General features: G+C 38.0%; 1 long non-coding RNA gene across 1 annotated transcript; it reads right to left on the bottom strand.

Annotated features, from left to right (window-relative positions):
- Positions 1-537: 537 nt before the first annotated feature.
- On the bottom strand, positions 538-14,990 carry LOC117244541. Its single transcript, XR_004497855.1, has 2 exons — positions 14,889-14,990; positions 538-14,139 (listed from the first exon to the last, which is right to left on the bottom strand). It is a non-coding gene; the product is annotated as an uncharacterized LOC117244541 (long non-coding RNA).
- Between the last annotated feature and the right edge of the window lie 14 nt (positions 14,991-15,004).

Genomic DNA, 15,004 nt, shown 5'->3' with positions numbered 1-15,004 from the left:
CTCTTGGCTTCACTGGATGGCCACATGGGATTGCCTGTGCTATCTGGCTAAGAGAAGAGATTCTGTACAATTCCAAAGGGATCTGCTTGACAGTATGAAAAAATGAAGTCTGAAAAGCATGCTAACTGTGTTGGGCTTTGGACAGTTCAACTGTTTTGTTCAAAGTAGGGGCCATGAGAGCCACTTTCCATTCAGAGATCACAAGAAACAATTAAAACTTTGATTTACGTAGTGAGAAGTAGAAAATATTGTGCTTACTCTGGGTACTGAAGAGGTGCAGACAATAGAAGGGTCAAGGAGCTCAGCTGATTTTCTGAGGATTTAGAAATAATTTCAGAACTGAGGAAGTCATTGGGAAGCTGCTGTAATTCTGTCTGTGTGGCATCAGAAATGCTGGAAGGAAGATTTTTAGAATACAGCTGCCTACAAAAAGTCTGGGAACTACAGGCAAATAAATTGTTCCTATTCATGTGAATTTCTTTGCGCTCCATAAATCAAGTTGTAATGCCCATTATTCCTAAAAAAACAAGGATCATATCAAATTTCATCAATTTATTTTCCTAATGGAAAAACCCTTAAAGAAGCAGAAATCTGAGCAACTCTTGGGGCTAAAAGGAATTGACACTTCTACGGAATATAATATTCCACAAGATTGCAACATAGGAACAGGCTAACAGCTTGTTTGGCTTTGTTTGGTATTGCTTATACAGGGCAAGCAAGACATACAGAACTGCAAGTCCTGACACTAATTTGTTTTTATGAAGTTGTGCACCTTATCTGAATGTATGCAAAGTATGAAAATAATAAGTTGTGAATTTTTGATCATCCATTAAAGGCAAACTGTGATGGTGATTACATTAAAATAAAATTACTTGTGCTCACTTGTAAGTTGGCTTGCTTATCTGTGGCAAAAGATGTTCTCTCCAAATAATCCAAAATGGTAAGCACATTTATGGTGCAATACAATAAAACAGAATAATCAGCTACAAAAATGCTATCCAGAACTAAAACGTACCTCCACACTGAGAGGTGATCATAGTTGGTAGGCAACAGCTGTGCTTGTAAACAGTGTTAGCACCGTAACAACCAAGAAAGAATCGCCTTATAACTTCATCTGAATCCTCAGGGTCATGCAGCTCAATTGAGCTGGAGCTGACCCAAAGATGGAACCTTCTCAACACCCTACTCCTCCTAATTGTAATGTTTCCCATTTTCTTTTGCAAGCAATACTTTATAGTGTAAATTCCTCACTGGTGGTGTCACTTATGACATTTTGGTGTTTTCATTCTGCTCCCATATTTTCTTCCAGAAACTGGCCAGGATTCTTGCTGCTGATGTTTCAATGCTATCTCCCCAGTTGCCTGGGTCAGATATCCAAACCGGATCCGTGCATGTGGATCGTATTCACCTGACCTAAAAGGCCTCCCATAATCCTGCCTGCTGGGGATCATTTCCACATGAAGGCGCCTACAGCTGGCCTGAAGCCCAGCTACGTTTGAGCTGTTCCTGAGGGGAAGCAATGTGGTGTGACTGCAGCTTTCTGTCTGTCACTCCTGGTTCTGGAAACACAGTGAGGAAAAACTTCAGCTGTTTTTTCAGAGGCCACTTTGGTTTGGCAGAATTTATGGTCTCTGGCTCTGCAGGAAGGTGCACGTATTGTTTCCAAGCCAGGCACAGTCTTGCAATAGATGTTTGTACAGTCATGGGCTTCAGCTAATACCTGTGCTGGAGTAAGGGTGGTTCGTTGTACATTTGTGGCACAGATAATCTGCAATGAAGATAATCTAATCATAGATAATTGAGGATTGGCTCAATGGGCGTTCCAATCCTTCTCTCAGTTTTGATCTTGCACAGGCTGCTATTTTGCTGCTGTCCAGGCACCACTATCAGCATGAGATATTCCTGCTTCCCTGCTCCTGTTCCCTCTTCTGCCTGTGGTATGCCAGCCATTCAGTTGTGCTAGCAACTGAATGTGCTAGTGATTATCACAATCAATAATTCTTTTTTAACTCCAGTCAGTTCCTTGACTTAGTGCTGACAACTTTTTAATGAGCCTTAGTTAAGAAGTCGTGCAAGCAATTGTGGTGGCGAAGCTGGGGGGCACAGGGGTATTAAGAAGGTTTTAAGCTACTACTGCCATTTTTTGTCATTAAACATTAGCCACGGTTCAGCTGTATTTCTGTAATTTTACTAATTTTATTAACTATACCATTGCAAATTAGAAGTAATATCAAATAAATAATGCTTTCACCATCACCAAACATGTTTTGAGAAGGTGAAATAATTTTAAAAAAAAGGAAAAATTATGGTAGGTAGTTGGATATTTGAGAGAAGGCTTTTTCTCCTTTGCAATTAAATAATTTAGGAATGCCATCAATAAATAGAATTATTTGATTTCAGCAGAGGAAAGAAATGTTATCTTCATTTTAGTTCTGAACCACCACTTAGAAAACTGCAGGGTTACAGAATTACAAATCACACACAGTACTCTGAAAAACTCAATTGCTTCACTGACTAATCTACCACTGTGCACTTCATGGCTTGTTGGGAATGAGAAGTAATAGAGTCTTGGGTTTGCCAGTCATCTTTGTCATCAACTTCAGTGAAGGAAAGGCCACAATTAAAGTTGCTGCGGGGGCTCTCTGCCCCATGGCTGGGCGTGGTGGGGCCAGACATTGCAGATAAATAAATGACTCTTGTCCTTGGAGCTGCCTGTCACTCCACCCCAGTTGTGGTGGGGCAGGGGGGAAATGTACAGGATGGAGGGAGCCTGATGATCATCAGACCTCAAATCCCTTCTAGTAGTGCCATCTGATGGGTTTACCTGCAGGTTTTTTTGAGAGGGTGAGAATCCTTGTGTGCAGAAAACATAATTGAAAAGGAAAATAAATCCAAACAAAGGTAATAAATGCAGAGCAGGCACTTTGACAAGGAGCAAACAGATTCCCTTTTGACAAGCAACGGAACTGATGACTGTCAAGCTCTTTCCTTGACAGGAAAAAAAGATGTCAGAATCTGCTGCTGGAGAAATCTCCCACCCGATCTGACTATCAAAACACAGCTGGTAACCCCAGGGAAGAAGGGGGTTCCTGAATAACAGGGAAAAACAACACAAGAAAATACTCTGTTTCTTTTTAATTGAGAAGAACAAATTCTATCACCAGCAAACTCTCTTTGGCTACAGCTATTAATTACGACATTATTGACATTTTCTAAGTTTGGCCTTTCTTACTGCTTTCCTCCTTAGTCCCTCCAAGCACCTCTCCCCATCTCATCTATGTTTCTGACAAGTCACTAACTCACTATGCTGATTATCTGAATGTCCTTCTCTCTGGGCTCGTCTGTGACTGCTAGTCCTAGTAATTTACCTTTTTGAAATAGTTATTTACTGAATAGCAATAGAAAGTAATTACTTCTAGCAGCCAAAGAAAAAACCTGATCTTAGTATTTTAAAACAGGATACTTTACAGACAAGGTCTTAAAGTCTTCAGGGTTCATATTTCTGTAGTGGTACTCTAGTACAGGGCCTCCATTAAGGATTATGGCAGTTCAAGAACTTCTATAATGTCAACATTGGAGTCTCTTTCCTTTCTAGCGTAGTGTTCCTGATTTTTTGCTAACAAATATGAGATACCAACTCACAAACTGAAGGTGCAGTGTTCTGTAAATGAACTTGGATGAACCTAGCAGCGCCTGCTTTATGTAGCTCTTCCTAAATGAGGGCTGCTCTGACAGTGTTTAGAGATTCCGCAGTTCATATGAGGCTACCGCATGCTTCTGCCAAAGGCTGTAACATAGTTTGGGGCGGAGTGCAGCTTCCCCTTTCAGTGTGAAGGTGCCAGAAGTTTTTGATTTAAGCATATGCTGTACTTTCTTCATTAAAACAGCAATGTGCTTCGCTCAGAAGTACTTAATTCTAAAACTCACTGATACCCTTTTGATAGCAGAGTTGGTAGAATGCCATTTAAGTGTTATTTGCATTTTAGGACTTTGAGCAGCCCTAAATATCAGGTATCAATGGTTGTGATTCCTATGAAATACAGCTGCAGTGTTGCACTGCTTTCAGCACAAGATTGTCTACCATGATTAGCTATACTTTAATGAAGTTTTTCTGGATATACTGATGAACACTAACAATAATGTCTTAGTCATTAATTAATTGGGTCAATTGTTTTCTGCCTTCCTATTTACTACTGTATGGACTTTTTTGGTATTTTTTATATATATCTGTTTTCTAGTTCAGAATGGTAACCTGATTTCTAGGCTAAATTATAGAAAGGTCATATCTAATGTGCATAATAATGAAAAGAGTAGACAAGAATTGTTTATCAAAGGAAAGTGTATGGAATAAGAAACTGTCACTGAAGCATCTTAGAAGTTGTCCATACTTACATGACACTTCTTGTAAATAAAGTGAAGTCATGAAAATAGGTGAGAAGTCCTCTGTCCAAAAAAACTGATATAGCCAGATGGGTAGAAAGTATTTCAGATAATGGCTGCAGTTGAAAAAATGAACTCAGGGTTCATGAAAGCCCAACTGCTTTGAACAAAATTTATGATCTGAGAGAAAGTAATGAAGAATCTGTGGGGAATTATAAAAGAAAGTAACATTTAATAAGGGAAGAAAGAGTATTTGGGATAGAAAATGAGATAAATTATTGGTGTACAATACTGAGTGTCTGGAAAAAAAAAAAATTAACAATATATGCCTGGCCATTTGTGAGCAGATGGTCATGTGTGGTAATGATCATCCTGAGCTTGAGTACTAAAAAGGGAATAAATATGTATGGGAGGCAGATCTGTGCTAGGAGCTTTATGACAAAGGATTGTCATCTGGTTTTGTGCACGTCTGGGTGTGGAGAGAGAGAATTCTAAAGAGAGAGAATTCATACAGGATACATGAGTCAGCTTGGAAGAGCCTTCAGAACATCTTCTAGTCCAACCTCCTGTTCACATAGGAATGAAGATGGTTGAAAACATTTTGATAAAGTTGTGCATATTCATGTTTGTGGTACAGACTAACAGATTTTTGAACTACTCAGTTTCCTTGGGAATTTGTAAATTTCAAACTGCTCCACTCCTGTATGAGTATGTAAAATAAGCTACAGAACATAAAATTGTATGTATATTTTCACTCTTAGCCTGATGCAGGTATATGGGCATTCAAATTATTTGGTTTAGGCTATTATTCTTGTGCTAGGAACTAGGTTTGAATTGCCATCATCCTTATTCTTCCTCCTAATACATTTATTGAATGTACAACTGGTTCCAGCCTTCTGAGCCAAAGGAACTGCTTTAATGCAATTTAATGGGCATAGCAAAACACTAAGGGACAGGTAAGGAGAAAAAGAAGTGCATGAAAAAAGTACAGACATACCTTTGAGGACATACCTATGGTTCTTTGAGGAAGAACCATAAAAATAAAATTAATGTTCTTTCTTCTCTACTTGAAAATTACATTTCCAATTGCTGTTATAGGGCTTACCAAGCATACTTACCTGTGCATTCTCCTATTTTCAAGGTTGTGCAGCATACTGATGCTGTTAGGGTCGAAAGGAACAGCACATCAGCAGAGTAACTGCAGTCTGTATGATAGGACTTGCACTGCTAGTAAGATAGAGGATTAAATTTTAATAAATATATAATTGATTAGTCCCAGTTAATATAGTATTATGACTTAGTGATACCATCCATAATTTAGGTATATTAGGTTGGGCTTTTTATAGGCTTAATAATCTTCAGTGTGCTGAAAGAACAGTGTAATAGTTGAGGACAGCAGGATTTCAGGTCATTATATTGTAGATTTTTTTTTAACTGTATATTTATCAACTAGCTTCAATGCCTGTCATATCAGTTGTCTAGTGACAGCAATCAGCATTCCTGCAGAGAGGTGACATACAACTCAAGCTTTATGCAAATTTTCTGGTAATAAACTTTTCAATACCAATAATGGATATCTATATGATATTATTTACAAATTGAAATTTTCTAGAAAACTGAGGAAAGTTTATGGTCTAGCTGGCAGCTGAATAAATGTAATTTTGCAGCACAAATGGAGATTGGAGAACGGAAAATATGCAGGCATCTCAGCTCAGCTGTTGCCAAACATGGGGATGAGGAAGATTTCTGACAAGGTTGAAGAGAGATTAAAAAATGCAGCTGTATAGTGAAAAACATGGGCTGCTAATGCCACTACAGCTCAGGTACTTGTGTGAGTGACAACAAAAGCTTTTTTATTTTCTTATTTGGTACAATCTGATGCTATTTTAAACTAATTTGTGTAGGTAGTAAAGATGGGGAGGAAACTGGTTGTGTTAAAAGTAAGATCAGAACAGTCCTCTCTCCATCCCCACCTGGCTGAAAAATCCAAATGAAATGGAAGAGTAAACAAAACTGTTTTGGCAAAGTTTTGGAGGGCTTTTTTAATACTATAAGAACAAACACTGATAAATTAAACATAGTAATTGAGGTAATAAATCAGAGGCTTAAACATGACAGAGATCTGGAATTTAACACAAATACAAAAAATGTCTGGAATTTACATTCCAAGTATGAAAGAGGGATGAGTAACTACCTTCACAGTCAGAGAAAAAACAAGGAAAAGCTCTGTATAGAATGGAGAAGGGAAATGAATAAATCCAGAAAGCTATGATTTGGAGTCTTGGAGGTGCAGACTCAAGGAAGATTTGCCAAACCTAATTCAGAGCTAGATCTTGCAGAAGACTGAAACAAAAAGTAAAAAGACTATTTAGCAATATAGGCAGCACATTGCAACTAGCACATAAAGAAGGGGGAGCCCTAAAGGTTTAGTATGACCTAGATGTATGTCCCAGCCTAATGAGTAATTTTTGCAGCTTTCAGAACAGACAAAGATGTAGTAAGGAAAGTCAAAGCCAGGAGAGAATATACGCAAAGTGAAAAGAACTGTGGGATGGAAGCTAAACTAGGAGAGCTCAGCTTGTTCAAAGGGATGGGAAGCATTACTGACTAGTGAAAAAACTAGGGAATTAAGTTTTATGGCTTGTGGTTGAGATTTTAATCCACCTGTTGTATTGTGCTGGTGCTATATAACAAGCTTCACTTTTATTTTATGAACATTTGCTATATTTGCAATTATTCCATTAATCTACAACAGCACACAAAACTTAAAAATAAAGCTCGAAGTTAATGAACACTATGGAAATAAATGGAAGATGAGATAAAAGTTTACCAAAGACAGACTGTGAGTGTATGTTAACAGCAGCAGAATTTTTATGATGGAAACCTATTAGATACAATTAATTTTTATCTTTACAGTAAAGCATTTGACAGTGTAGCACTTGTGAGATTATTAGGTGAAATGGGAAATTGCACAAGAAATGTAAGTTAGATAAAGAAGTGGCTAAAAGAGGGATGAGAATAGCTCTGTGCTGGAAAGAGGACTATGAGACCAAAGAGAAAATTCAGTGGAGGCTCCTTATACCAACATTTGGCCAATATTATTTAACAAAGACAATGACACAAAAATAAGAATGTGCTAATTAGACTTGATAATGGCAAGAACAGAGGCATTGCTCACAATGAGCCCTATCAAAAATTTCAATCCTATAAAACAGGTGATCTATGGAAGTAGTGTTGAATTTAATACAAATAGAAGGCCATGTCCTTAGGGATTAATAACAAGATTTTCTGGTAAAATAGGGAGAATTCATATAAGGGAAGCAATTATTTGGAAATGCCGAATTATAATTATTAATTATGGTCATTATGAGACACTAGTATAATTCAGCCAACTAAATGTTAAATGCAGGACTGTAAAATATTCCCAGTAGAGACTGGGAAGTACCACTGTGTCTTGTAGACTGCATACAATTCTAGTTCAGAATATAAACTGAGAAAAGTGCAAAAAATTCAGTGGACTGAGCAATGAAAATTTAAAAATTGCTTAATGGCAGAAAGGCTGAGTGGTGTATGATTGCTGTCTGTGCATAGATTACATCCAGCTTAGCACCCTCATAAAGCAGAGACCTATTTTAAGCCATAGGAAATTGCTGGCCCAGAAACAGATGAATATAAACATAAATGTAATTAAGGAGGAAGTCAGGATGTTTCTAGGCATTTGAATATTGTGGTTCTGGACATGTCTCTCTACAGGAGCTGTGGGTAGAAAAGCCCAACAAATTTCAGAATTGAATATATGAACACATTTATGTGGTGAGGTTTTCTGCAGAGAAGGCTGAGCTCAATGATTCAGGCCATCCCTTCCAGACATATGTTCACAAAAGGTTAGAGACTGTGAATAAATGGCAAGATCAACTTTATTCTGAGGAAAAGTCTAATGAGAATTTAGCATGGATTTTACATAAGAAATCATTAAATCCACAGAAAATGCAGAACTGCTAAGTGCAATAAATAGAAAATGGAAAATCCTGACTGTTGGTGTAGCTTATTTATTTTTTAAATACTGAATATTTAAGCATGCTGTTTCATAGGATGCATTTTGAAAGATTCTTTAGGAATATGACTCCTCCTCCAAATTAACATCTGATCCTATGATCCCAAGACACCAAAAAGCCCACCTCATTACAGTAACTAGAAGCTTCACCTGTGGCTGCACAATGAAGCCATAAAGTCACCTCAAAATTATGCAATAAGTTTAATGTTTTCTGTCAAAATGGCACATAACGCTTTGATTTTAGAATAAAATAAGTGTGTCAAATGCATTTTTCTTACAGGAGGATCTATTCTTGTAGTATTTTAAAAAGAAACATGGCAGAATTACAGGGTATAAAATATAAAAATAGGCCAAAAATAAAGCTGGATATGGGGTGGGGCTTTTTCTTGGTTTTGTTGATTTGGTTTGCATTTTTTTGAGAACTAAAATTCCTCTCCTCTTTTCTCTGCAAAAAGAAACTGGATAAAATTGTATGGGTCTGGATATGTACAGGAAGTTCTGATCATTATGAATGTCTTAAAATTCTCTAGTCTTTGCCAAGAAGACTTGTATAAAACGCTAGCAGGCCTTTCTAGCCAACAAAAGGCTGTGCTTATGTCTGCAAAATACCTCCTTCCTCTCCTACTGTGTTTTGATCACAGTAAATGTACTGGCAACAATATCAAGACCCTCATTTTTTTGGAAACTATACAGAAATACAGACTTGTATTCACATATGCATACATTAATACATGGTGCAACTTCAAATACTGTAAGTCTGAGGTTTATGTTTAAACACCTCATAGACCTGTCTAAAGTATGGCTTTGAAATAGATTTTTCATACTAATTTTTTTGCTGTTTCTGTTTTGTATAATGGAAGAGAGCATACATATTTCGAATTTGTCTACAGGATCAGTCTGACCACGGCTTCAGTTTGAAGTTCAAGGCCGGCACTGCCATACAGCCAGAAAAAAATCAAGAAAAAAACCTCCTTTAGGTTTTTGAAGTGTAGCATTAGATTGTGTATCTGAACTGAACCAATTATCTTTATTACATATGTCCATTACAAACATACCTGTAATAACTGATCTACCCAGCAAACATTTGATAGCCCAGCAGGCATAAATGAAGATTTTACAGCTAGGACTTGGATCAGTAAATAAACCATCAGATTTATTAAAGCATTAGAAAGATGGCCTGACAGGCTTTGTGAAAATGTTAACAATAATACATCGATCAACTTGTATATGTTTATTTTCTGTTTAATTTTATCTGTTGAAGGAAAAATGTTTTCACCTTTCCCATTTTATAATTTTATAGCCCTATTATATTAATAATTTAAACTGCTAAGATTTTATTCAGGTATTGTTTATTGCATTGTAAGAAGAAGGCAGTAGAATTGCATTTTTATAAGGTAATTTTCAAAATCTTTGTATAAAATACTCTAGGAAACATGTACATACTGACCTGCAAAGTAGGTCCTTTGAGGAGAAAATACGATACATTAAATGTAATAGCAGTATTCTACAATATCATCACCTAGAATACTTGTTGTACAAGTAATATAATAGATAATTAAAACTGAAGAGAACATTAGTAATTTAAATTTGTTGATAAGTATGAGTTACTTCCCTTTAAAAATACAAGAGAAGCCCTTTTGAAAGACAGATGTAAAATTATTATACCTTAGTATCCAATTATGTTTGGTTGTGATCACATCAATTTTGAGGATTGGAAGAATAACATTAGGCATTTGAGAAGAACTTTTTCTTAGAAGACATCTTGAGCTTCCCCTCTCAAACAATGGCAAAGCATGAGATGACAGAGAGCTCTACATCTTTTCCTCTGTGAAATGCCCCAGCCATGCCATGCCTGGCTAGTGGAGTGAATCTGGCTGCTTGGGAGAGGAAGCAGGCAGGGAGGTGGAGGTACATCCAGTCTCCAGGGAGGCCAGTCCTCTCCCTCCTGAAGTGAGCAGCAGATGTGGGAAGGGTGAAGAGCTAGGAAATGTAACAGCAGCTTTACAGGGAAAGAGCAGAGCCAATCTCCAGCTCCCCACAGCCTTGCCCCCCAGCCATGGGCCCCTCCAAGCTGGGCATACTTAAGGGTCCCTGTCCCAGCCTGTCCTTGTTAGGGTGGTGCCTGATTCCAGGGCTAGGGCTGTCCCTGGTGCTCCCAGTGCCCTGCTCCTGACTGGGGAGCACCTGGCCTGGAGTGCACAGCTGGCCCCTGGGACCCCAGTCCACACAGCACCCTGACAACAGGGTAGAAAGAGGAAATAAAATAGGTACAGGAACTTCAATAGCTCCACTGAAGTCCTAAACACATGATAGTCCTCCAGGAGGTAATTTCTTCTGTGCTGTTCTCCTGGCAAGGCCAGACATGAGATGGTGCTGAGGTTACAGCCCAGCAGCCACACATCACATCACCTGGCAGAACTGAAAACAGAGTTCTTGTGTTTCTGCATGCTGAGTAGGTGTCAATAAAAAATTAGCCCCTGGTAAAATTACTGAGTAGATCTCAATACATCTGAGTAGTGCTGGATAGACAAAAGGATTTTTAGTGAAAGAAACCTGAGGAAGGACTGGGAAAATGTAGAGTATGGCTGGAAGCTTGACATGCCATCAGAACAGGAACCTGTGTTATTGGAAATCCTGTTGTGCCTCACAGATCCTGCTGCAGGGAGATACAGCTCCCCCTCCTTTTCCATTTGCCCAGTTCCTCTCACTCCTGGAACATGCTAAATGCATTGCATGAAAGCCAGATAGGAGTAAGCTGCATAAGCATTCTTATCATGATACAAGGGCATCATCACATGATGCTGGCAGCATTGAGTATGTCAGCAAGGTTTGAAAAGGCTGATGGAGCAAAAGCCTGCAGTCTGCCACATTAGGGTTGTTGAGGGGAGCCAAAGATGGCACAGGTGAATACATCCAACTGTCCCTCTAGCTCTGTCTGGCCACTATAGAGATCTGAATTGGTGCTTCAGATGGTACCCATTTCACAAATGTTAGAATCACAAATGTCCATTACGATTTCATAAGGAAAATGTTATGAACTGTCGTAGTAGAGACAGAGAGTGACACCTGTTTCTTCTCCCATCACAGCTCAATCTTTATTGCATACAGCTTATATTTATATAGTTATCAGAAGGCACCGTGTTTAATTCCAATTGGTTAGGAACTCAGTTAATTGGTTGGTAATGGTGAGTGTACATGTTAATCAAAACTTTTCTCTCCAACAATGTTTACATATTTTTTCTACTGATTCTCATAGAACAGATCCCTTGCTATTACAGACTCACTTGTTCTTCTCCCCAAGAATAGTTTGTTATGTTAACGAACTTTTTATTCTCAAGATGTTTTTGCATGGGAACTTACCAGGCTAGCTGCTAGCTAAACTTAGCCGAAGTAACAAGGCCTGAACCATGATTTTACAAGGCCTTTCTTTTGTAAGGTTTTACCTATATGTGACAATGGAGCTTGTGAGAGGGCTTTTTTTTTTGCCCCTAAATATAATGCTATGATTTTATCAAAACATACAAAAGAACTCAAATCCTAAATTTACTGTAAACAATCACTCTCACATCTGTTTAGACAGTTCAGTACATTACTCATTGTAAAGCTTTTCAAAGAAAAAAATCCTTATCAAAGAAGGAAAATCCTTAAATTAAAATCAATTAATTAAAAAAAATTAGCTATATCAGATTTTAATATGTTAAATAGGTAGAAACAATGTAAAAAGCAGACCAGAGTGTTCTTAAGGGACTTGTTAGTTCCTCTAGCTGGTTAGTTCCTTCCTTCTTATCAACAAGGAACTCATGTTATAGGCAGCTACTGTGGTTTTGTCTGTAATGTAAAAGGCTTGATGGTTTGCTTTTGTTAGGATAGAGCTGAAGAAACTGCTGAGTATTTCTTTACTCTAGACATTAAGAAGTCCTTTGGTCAGGCTTTTTAGTAAATCCTAAAGAAAAGTGTGTCTCAACTGCATTGAGGCAACCAATTCATTTAATACACTGGATACATTGCAGAAAACTACACTTTATCAGCATGGGCATTGCTCACTCAATGATACAAGAAAATGTCAAAGTAGGAGATTTTAATTTCTACTAATGTTAAATAGTAACTACTTGTGCAATAATATCAAAGCAACATTCACACAAGTTTAACTTCATTTGTGATAATGGAAAATACTGCTGTCAGTTTTGTGCTGGTGTTAAATAAATGGTTGGGGTTTTTCTTTGTCACAGTAACAGATGTATGGTAACAATAAAACTGTTACTGTATCCTTCTCTTTAGTCATAATTTGGTATAACTTTCAGGGACATGGCATAAATCTGTGTTTAGGATTCTTATAAACTCTCTCTTTGTTCATTTGCTTTACTCTCAAAAAGCATATTTTCTGTATTCTCTTTTTGAGAAGCCATTAGCTACCATCACTGTGAGCAGCTCAGAGACTATGTGAAAAATGACATTCAGCAAATAAACTGAATGCTTTTTTATTTTTATTTTATTTTATTTTATTTTTTTATCTTGCACTAGAGCATCAAAAGCTTGAAAGGGCTTTGAGTCTCACTCATAAGAGAGAAATAATTATTCCTCTGTAGATAGGTAGTAGTTTTCCCGTTGCTGAAGTATGCATTTACAGATTTCAGGAACTATCCATATATGATTGTAACAAATATTTCCAAGAACAGGAGAGTTCTGACTCAACTTTCTCAGGTCAGTCTCCCAGTGTGAACTGCACACACACTGGAGTTTTGCTCCCACTTAGAATCCACTGAGTTCCGACCTGTTTTAATTTGATTTGCAGTAATGTAATAACCTGTAACCCTCTTTTAAATTGGTTGATAGTGATCATGAGTTCTAAAACTACCTGGAGAAATTATGCCAGGCAGACAGAAAGACAACTGCAAATTGCAAAATTACATAAGTTTTCTGTTCTCAGGATAAAGACTAAAAGTGCATGTGGCAAGGTAATTATTTTTAAATTCTCTCTTCAAAATTGGTAAGGTGCTTCTTTTAGATTTCTTCCCTATCTTCTGTATCAGTTCTAGGTAGATACATATTTCTATACATTACATACTATATTTTCTATATTCTATATATTCTATAATGTTTCTATATTCTAATGCCAACACTTCATGGATGGTAACATACCTGAACAAAAACTTGCCTCCACATCAGTAAGTGACTGTACACTTAAAGCCAAACTTTCCAAGTTGGCAATCAGGCCCCACTCATTTGATGACTTCCAGACTACCAGTGTCCATGATCACTGTTTTGTTCTGAATCCTCTTCTCTCTGTACTTTCATACTTATCTCTGGGTGATGAATAGCATTTTATGGACTAATAATAAACTAAAGGTAGGAAACAATGATTAAGAAATAGTTTTAGTATTTTCTAAAGGATAAAGTCATCAACATCTAAAAAAAGGCTGCAAATGAAGTGACCATACAGTTGACAAAGTGTGCAGATGGTGCAAAGGTATTCACAGCAATCAACTGGAAATCTGACTGAGAAAGGTCACTGAAGTGTTTAAAAGATGAATTATAAAATGACCAAAAAAATCAGTGTGGCAGATCTGAAGCAGTGAGTATAGGGAAGCTTATCCTATCATCTACACACAGTAGTTACCTGTTATCTTTTACCAATCACAAATGGTCTCTTGACAGATACTGGAGCTCAGGAGAAGACAAAAGCTTAACAGAATGATCAGAAGGCACTGGAAAAGGAGCACAAAACAAACCAGGCATCATAATTCCATATAATCCTTAAACTCTCTATGTGAAATTCATTACATGAAATTCTTGACATGCATAAGTATTAGTGTAAGAATTAGAAAACCGAAAGAAATTCAACAAGGAGACTATTATGTAATGGCTTTACCATACAAAGAAAAAAGACAAACTTTTCAGTCCAGGAAGGGAAATACTTAAGTATATTAATAGGGTACAAAATTTTGCAGAAAAAGTGAATAGGGTGCTTATTTTTTCCTCATAATGCAAGAATCAGGCATTGGCTAGAGAGAAAAAAAAAAAAAAAAAAAAAAGGAAATACTGGTTCAGACAATACACAATTAAGAAGCTGAACATCCTGTCCAAGAAAGCACAAAGTGTAAAAGCATAAAAAATTATTTTTCCAGTTCCTTTGCGGAGGGTAGGCTCAGGGATGCTATCAGACATGCTGGGTGACTCCCCGGTAAGGAGGCTGAGGCAGGCCCGACTGCAGGAGGTCATTTGTGCCCCGTGCCCTCGCTGGCGGTGCTGGGACAGGCTGCCAGGGCACACGGGTCTCCAGGCCTACATTGATTATCAACAGAAAGGCCGCGGAGCCTCTTACAGCATCGTCTTTTGCACAGCTGAGCATTCCAGTCTCTGGAGAGAGACATCGCTCGGGTGTTCCGTCCCGGAGAGCTTCATGTGGGATGAGGGTGGAGGGAAGGAAGGGCTGGCTCTAGAAACTGCATCCCACCTCTTCCCACAGCAGTTCCCTGCTCCAGTCCCACAGTGCGGCGGCGGAGGGCGCACAATACGCGAACCCTACAGAAAGCCGCCCGCCAGCGCCGACCCTTCCCCGACCCCGCCGCC

This window comes from Parus major, chromosome 5 (assembly GCF_001522545.3).
Source record: "Parus major isolate Abel chromosome 5, Parus_major1.1, whole genome shotgun sequence".
NCBI lineage: Eukaryota > Metazoa > Chordata > Aves > Passeriformes > Paridae > Parus > Parus major.
Note: the sequence above shows the minus strand (reverse complement) of the source record. Positions and strands in the feature narration are given on the sequence as shown.